This window comes from Ranitomeya imitator, chromosome 9 (assembly GCF_032444005.1).
Source record: "Ranitomeya imitator isolate aRanImi1 chromosome 9, aRanImi1.pri, whole genome shotgun sequence".
NCBI classification, from domain to species: domain Eukaryota; kingdom Metazoa; phylum Chordata; class Amphibia; order Anura; family Dendrobatidae; genus Ranitomeya; species Ranitomeya imitator.
In genome coordinates, this window is record NC_091290.1 from 104,274,602 (window position 1) to 104,283,191 (window position 8,590).

An 8,590-nucleotide genomic window follows, 5' to 3' on the forward strand; every position below is an offset into this window, starting at 1 on the left:
TGGGTGCACAGCAGAGCTTAGAAGCAAAGGAGCGCCATTTGATTTTTTGAATACAAAATTTGTTGGAATAATGATCGAACGCCATGCCGCATTTGGCGAACCCCTGATGTGCCTAAACAGTGGAAACCCCCCACAAGTGACACCATTTTGGAAACTAGACCCCTTATGGAACTTATCTAGATGTATATTGAGCACCTTGAACCCACAGGCGCTTCACAGAAGTTTATAACGTAGAGCCGTGAAAATACAAAAAAAAATCAAAATTTTCCCAGATAAATCCATTTTAGCTCCAAATTTTATATTTTCACAGGGGTAATGGGAGAAAATGGAACACAAAATTTGTTGTGCTAATTTCTCCTGAGTTCACTGATAGCCCATATAGGGTCGAAAACTACTTTTGAGGCACAGTGCAAAGCTCAGAAGGGAAGGAACGCCATATTACAGTGCAGATTTTGCTGCACTGGTTTGAGGGTGCCATATCATATTGGTAGAGCTCCTGAGGTGCCAACACTGCAGAACCCCCATAAGTGACCCTATTTTAAAAACTAAAACACTCAATGAATTCATTTAGGGGTGCAATGATTATATTGACACCACAGGTGTGTCACATACTTTTATACCATTTGGCAGTAAAGAAAAAATAATTTACATTTTTGCCACCAGGACTGTGTGTTAGCCCCAAGTTTTACATTTTAATATTGGGAAATGGGTAAAAGTGGCAACCAAATGTGTCCCACAATTTCTACTGAACGTGGCAATACCCCATTTGTGGCTGTACAGTACTACCTAGCCATACGGAGAGACTCAGGAAGGACAGAGCGCTATTTGCCTCCTGGAACGCAGATGTTCATAGACTAGTTTGTGGATTCCATATAAGAGCCCCTAAGTGCTAGAAAAGCAGAATTTCCCCTCAAGTGACCCCATTTTGGAAATTATAACCTTTTGGGAATTTATCTAGTGATGATTTTGACTCCATTGGTGTTTTGCAGAAACAGGCAGCAGTGGATGTTGCTGAGTGAAAATTGCAAACTGCCGTTGTAGTGACCAGTACGTTGTAGTGACCAGTAGACTGTAGTGACCAGTACGTTGTAGTGACCAGTACACTGTAGTGACCAGTACGTTGTAGTGACCAGTACATTGTAGTGACCAATACGTTATGCTCAGCTCATACTTCTGGAGACACGCACCTGTAAATTAGATGGCCTCATCAATACAGAAATGCCAAACATGTGGGGTCTAAATATGGTTTAGTCACACTGGGGCTCAGAAAGGAGGGGGGCAATTGGATTTGGGAGTGGAGAATTTGCTGAATTTCTTTTGGGGGTGAGGAGCCATTTCACTTTTCCAGAGCCTTTGTGCTACCAGTAACATGGAAGCCCCCTATATTTCCGCTAACACATGACGGACCTGAGTGAAGGCTTGTGGATTGAGTTGAAGCTTTTTTGGGGAACATTTTACATAACATTTATGATCCCATTTATCCAGCACTCTACGCTGAGCACTTATATTGGGATTTCCATCTAAATCTCTGAGTGACGTGACAGATGAAATCCCGATGAATCCATTTACTGTAATGAGGCAGCACAGTTGCTCTGGACTCTGTCTGGCTTCTGTTCAGCTGTGTCCTTTTCAGAAGTGCACAAAACTGTGGCCGATTACACTTTTTTGAAATCCTAAAAAATGGATACCGCCGCATCACAGGTCCTATGGCATCCACAGTGCTTCCATCTGCCTCATTATAGGGAGTCTTCCACCGTTGGTTTTGTCTGAATCACGTATTTCAGAGATTTACCCAGAAACTCTGGTGTAAGCTCTCAGTGTAGAGCGCAGGATAAATGTGTGCCGAGCCTTACTGTGATCTTTGGGAGGCAGAATGAAAAAATCAACAGCATGTAAAGAATTGGTTTTATTTATTTTTTTACGCCGTTCCAGTGTGGTATAAGTAATTAGGGGACTTTATTCTTTGGGCCGGTGCAATTACAGCGATACCATATTTATATCGGCTTTTTATGTTTGGCTGATGTCACACACTTAGGGTAAGTTTCCACAGTCAGGAAACGCTGTGTGTTTGATGCTGCATACAGCCTCCGCAACAAACACGCAGCATCCAGATGTTACAGAATAGTGGAGTGGATTTCATGATGTCACATTATTTTGTAGATAAATACCTTAATAAATGCCTCTGGCCGAAACATTGGTGTTACGTATGACTGGTCTCCATGAAAACAATAAAGAATTTTTGGCTTTGACTTCCAGTGGTCCTCAGATTAGTCTATCACAGTATTACTAGAAGACATGCAATCGGCACATCTATAAACATGGTCAGTGCTAGCATGCAAACCTCTTACTAGAGATATTTTAATACTCATCTATAATATGTGGTAGGCATATTGCAGTTTATCTAGAGCCCAATCCATCAGTAGATAACGCTTGCAGTGTCCCAATGTGTTTCCACCCAGAAGCACTGGGGTTCACTAGGGGATTGCTGGCCACAGTCAGTGGTGTGTGCTGAAGGGAATGCCTACTGTCCGCTTTTGGAAGGGAAGATGGAGGAACTATTTCCGCATTAGAACGAGGTGTAAGCCAAGCGTCAGACGTCAGAGCGGTAGTAGAAAGCATCATGCGTTCCATTAGGAACCTTGCGTACCAGAAGTGACATCACTTCCCGTGCAGGAGCGCTGATACTCATGTGGCACACAAAGCGCACCACGTGTAGAGCCTAAATTTCTGTCGTAGAAGACATGCACAATGGAGGAGGCGCTAAATGATGGCCAGTGGGGTGCAGTCTGGTGGCAGAGGTACATATGCGGGATAGTGCAGCGCAAATGCGTTCCAAAGTGTCGCCACTGATCTCACTCAACAAAAGATATTATGTCAAGTGGTCAAGTCATAATGTAAAATAAAAACATCACAACTAAGATGTGTATATGAAGGACATAGATAATGAATACCCTACAACAAAAAGTGGGTGAGCACAAAAAACACATGGTGTAAAGGCTAAGGACCTACAACTAACAATAGTCACAAGGCTATACTACATACTTAATGCGAAAGAGGGAAAACAGTAACAGCCATTCACATGATTAATGGCAGGAAAAATAAACCAAGTATAAATACACAAGACTAGGGTTTCCAAACCATTAACAACCAAAATGGAAGCTACTGAAGCTAAGTTGTTCGTTTAACCCATGTGGGCTTATGAATTTGAGCAGATAGATCCATCTCGTCTTCTGTTGGACAATCCTCCTATCCCAATCCCCCTGCCTGATAGTTGGTGAAATCAACCCTATCACACGAAAGGTTTACATCCAGCGTCACTCCCATGGGCGGAGGTAACATGCCGTGCCAGTGGTGTATCCCTGCCGTGCCTATTGTCCCCCCAGATATTCACCAATATGCATTCACAATTCGCGTTTCATTTTCCCAACATAGTCCTTGGAACATGTGCACGTGCAGAGGTACAGCACACCTGCCGTTCTGCAGTTGGTAAATCCCCTCATTTTGTAGCATCTGTTGGTTGCTCAGCTGACAAATGACAGATGCATCGGCAAAATGTGCAGTGGCCACATCTGAAGGTGCCCAGTGACCTGTTGGTAAGCCACATGCTCACTTTTTTTAGGGGAACAAAGTGGCTGTGCACAACATAGTCTTTTAGTGATTTACCCCTAATATAAGTTACAGATGAATTGGGGGGAATAAATTCGCAGAGATCTGGATCAGATCTCAAAATTTGTCAGTGTCTCTTGAGAATTTCCATCATGTTTTGGATTGGTCATCATTAGGGTTGAGCGACTTTTACTTTTTTAGGGTCGAGTCGGGTTTCGCGAAACCCAACTATCTCAAAAGTCGAGTCGAGTGAAATCGGCCGATTATGGCGAAAAGTCGGGGATCGACCGAAACACGAAACCCAATGCAAGTCAATGGGAAATCTATCTTTTCTCTCTCTCTCTCTCTCTCTCTCTCTCTCTCTCTCTCTCTCTCTCTCCCTCTCCCTCTCCCTCGCCCTCTTCCTCCCTCTCCCTCACTTCCTCTCCCTCTCCTTCTCCCTTTCCCTCTCCCTCTCTCTCTCTCTCTACCGTCCCTGAACAGAAAAGCTGGTGTTACACATTGCAAATCGCTAAAGCGCACAAGCGACAAGATGGCGATAGGCGTCCACGCCCCTAAGACCTATGTCATCACTCTGCCCACGCTCCTTCATTGGCTGAAAAAAATGGCGCCAAACGCGTCATACGAAACGCGACTTTGGCGTGAAGATCGCCGACCGCATGGCCGATCCCACACTAGGATCGGGTCGGGTTTCATGAAACCCGACGTTGCCAAAAGTCGGCGACTTTTGAATTTGTCCGATCCGTTTCGCTCAAGCCTAGTCATCATATGTACCAATTAGACGTGGCACAGGATTTACATCATTCTTTGATTTGGGGACGAGGAGTGAAGATCTGTTGGTGTCCAAAGCAAAATTGTGAGCCGAGTCTACTATATCCGCCAGATATCCTTTATCTCTGAATCAGTTTTTTAGGTGCATAGATTGGGTCTTATAATCCGAAAGCGATGAGCAATTTCTCCGCAGTCTGAGAAACTGCCCTTTCGGAATTCCTCTTCTCAGAGGGAAAGAGTGATGACTCTCCACACCTGAGAAGACTATTGGTTGCTGTGCGTTTTTGGAATATTGAGGTGCTAAGAGAACCATCAGTGGTCCTGGAAATGGATACATCCAGGAAGGCGATATGGTCACCGCCTATCTCGTAGGTGTACGAGAGGCCTAGGTCATTAATGTTGAGATGGTTCATAAACCCTACGAATGACTCCCGGTTACTGTTCCACAGGACAAGGATGTCGTCAATATAGCGTCCCAGAACAATATATTTGGGCAGCAGATGACATCTTCGTCCCTGAAAACATGTATCCTCCCACCAGCCCAGGAGCAAGTTGGCATAGATGGAGGCACATGGGCTCCGCATCGCAGTGCCCCTAAGCTGGTGGTAGAACCTCCCATCAAAGAATAATAAATTGTGCTGAAGTATGAATCCCAATAGCTCCAGTGGAAACCCATTGTGTGGCCCCAGATGGATACCCCAGCTTTCAAGAAAATATTTAACACCATTCAAACCGTCTACATGCTGAAAGCTGCTATACAAAGCCTCCACATCTATGGAAGCAATGATACTGTCTGATATGCCCTCCAATTTGTTAAGCAAATCCGTAGTATCCCTTAAGTATGAGGGGAGGGCCGTAACAAAAGGTTTCAGGAGCCTGTACATATAGATGCAGGAATTCTGGGAAAGGGAGTCAATTCAGGAAACAATCGGTTGTCCCATCATAGGGATTAACTCCCATATGAATTTTGGGCAGCGCAGAGAAAGTTGCCACCATCGGAAATTTAGGAAGTAAATAATTAAATTCATTTTTGGAGATCAATTCACCCTGTAATGTCCATGTTAGGATATGTGTCAATTCTGAGGTGTAGTCCTTAGTTGGATCCCGTCTCAACATCTCATATGTGGATTTGTCTGATAATAATGTTAGACACATTTCCACATATTTTCCACTATCCATTATCAGATGGCTTAATAACGATGGAATTGTTGTTACTCAAACATCAAGGGCTTTCCTTTTGGAAAAAGACAAGTTGGGACGAGTGGTATCATATTTGCGGATAATGTTATTGATCTCCTCAGTGACCAATTTCTGGAAAATCTCGATACTTCCAAAATCACTGTTTGGGGGTATACGTGTGCTTTTAATTTTTAAATCCGTGAAAGGACCTATACTAATGGCTCTGTTTCCCTCTTCTGACAATTCAGTGAGCAATCTAAGGTCAGGTAACTCATCTCGGGAGATCCCCAGTTGTTGGCATTTAGCCAGGTCATTCTTTCGGAAGAACCTTGTCCATTAGTTTCCAGGTAAAAAGGTCCAGATCCTTGATCCATAGCAATGGGTCGAATCTTGTTGTGGGGACAATTGTGAAACCCCTACATATTAGAAACCTCTCCAACTCCGTAAGTTTATATTTTGAAAGGTTTAAGACCTGGTTATTATGTAAGTCAACATTATTGCTCACTGAGTCCTGGCTTGATTGTTCTCTACATTCCATCAATAGGGATTTCTAAAGCCTAGTAGCCCACATATTATGTGTTTGTTTTTTTTCTCCTGAGCTTCCGTGGCGGCTTTTGATTCCCTACTGCCCCACTTTTTTCATTTTTTTTCTTTTCTTGTCATTGGATGCATTGTATCAATCTGGTTGTTTGATTTATGTACTGTACCTATCAGGCAAAACTTTTAGAAAACCTTTTAATAAAAGTTATGTTTTAAGGGGTCTTTTTCTGTTTTTGGATTTTGCTCAATTTAGACCTCACCTCATAGCTTTTTTTTTTGGACTCCAGAGAATCACAGTGAGAGCATCTACCCACAAATGGTGAACAATGGTGAACCTCCCCAGGAGTGGCCCCCAAGAGCGCTGCGGCGACTCATCCAAGAGGTCACAAAAGACCCCACAACAACATCCAAAGAACTGCAGGCGTCACTTGCCTCAGTTTAGGTCAGTGTTCATGACTGCACAATAAGAAAGAGACTGGGCAAAAATGGCCTCCATGGCAGAGTTCCAAGAAGAAAACCACTGCTGAGAAATAAGAACATAAAGGCTCATCTCAGTTTTGCCAGAAAACATCTTGATGTTCCTCAAGACTTGTGAGAAAATACTCTGTGGACTGACAAAACAAAAGTTGAACTTTTTGGAAGGTGTATGTTCCATTACATCTGGTGTAGAAGTAACACAGCATTTCAGAAAAGGAATATCATGCCAACAGTAAAATATGGTGGTGGTAGTGTGATGATCTGGGGCTGTTTTGCTGCTTGAGGATCTGGAAACCTGCTGTAGTAAATGGAAGCATGTGTTCTGCTGTTTACCAAAAAATCCTGAAGGAGAATGTCTGGCCATCGGATCGTGTCCTCAAGCTGAAGCGCACGTGGGTTATGCAGCAGGACAATGATCCAAAAAACGCACCAGCAAGTCCACCTGTGAATGGCTTAAGAAAAACAAAATTAAGACTTTGGAGTGGCCTAGTCAAAGTCCTGACCTTAATCTGATTGGGATGCTATGGCATAACCTTAACCCCTTTCTGACCTCGGACGGGATAGTACGTCCGAGGTCAGATCCCCTGCTTTGATGCAGGGCTCCGCGGTGAGCCCGCACCAAAGCCGGGACATGTCAGCTGTTTTGAACAGCTGACATGTGCCCGTAATAGGCGCGGGCAGAATCGCGATCTGCCCGCGCCTATTAACTAGTTAAATGCCGCTGTCAAACGCAGACAGCGGCATTTAACTACCACTTCCGGCCGGGCGGACGGAAATGACGTCATCGCCGACCCCCGTCACATGATCGGAGGTCGGCGATGCTTCAGAATAGTAACCATAGAGGTCCTTGAGACCTCTATGGTTACTGATGACCGGTGGCTGTGAGCGCCACCCTGTGGTCGGCGCTCACAGCACACCTCCATTTCTGCTACATAGCAGCGATCAGCAGATCGCTGCTATGTAGCAGAGCTGATCGTGCTGTGCCTGCTTCTAGCCTCCCATGGAGGCTATTGAAGCTTGGCAAAAGTTAAAAAAAAAAATGTGAAAAAAAAATATAAAAGTTTAAATCACCCCCCTTCCGCCCCAATCAAAATAAATGAATTAAAAAAAAAATCAAATCTACACATATTTGGTATCGCCGCGCTCAGAATAGCCCGATCAATTAAAAAAAAGCATTAACCTGATCACTAAACGACGTAGCGAGAAAAAAATGCGAAACGCCAGAATTACGTTTTTTTGGTCGCCGCGACATTGCATTAAAATGCAATAACAGGCGATCAAAAGAACGTATCTGCACCAAAATGCTATCATTAAAAATGTCATCTCGGCACGCAAAAAATAAGCCCTCAAACGACCCCAGATCACGAAAAATGGAGACGCTACGAGTATCAGAAAATGGCGCAATTTTTTATTTATTTTTTTTTAGCAAAGTTTGGAATTTTTTTTCACCACTTAGGTAAAAAATAACCTAGTCATGTTAGGTGTCTATGAACTCGTACTGACCTGGAGAATCATAATGGCAGGTCAGTTTTAGCATTTAGTGAACCTAGCAAAAAAGCCAAACAAAAAACAAGTGTGGGATTGCACTTTTTTTGCAATTTGACCGCACTTGGAATATTTTTCCCGTTTTCTAGTACACGACATGCTAAAACCAATGGTGTCGTTCAAAAGTACAACTCGTCCGGCAAAAAATAAGCCCTCACATGGCCAAATTGATGGAAAAATAAAAAAAAGTTATGGCTCTGGGAAGGAGGGGAGTGAAAAACGAACACGGAAAAATGAAAAATCCCAAGGTCATGGAGGGGTTAAAAAGGTAGTTCATGCTCGGAAACCCTCCAATGTAGCTGAATTACAACAATTCTGCAAACATGAGTGGGCCACAATTGCTCCAGAACATTGTAAAAAAAACTCATTGCCAGTTATCGCAAACGCTTGATCGCAGTTGTGGCTGCTAAGGGTGGTCCAACCAGTTATTAGGTTTATGGGCAATCACTTTTTCACACGGAGCCCTGTAGGT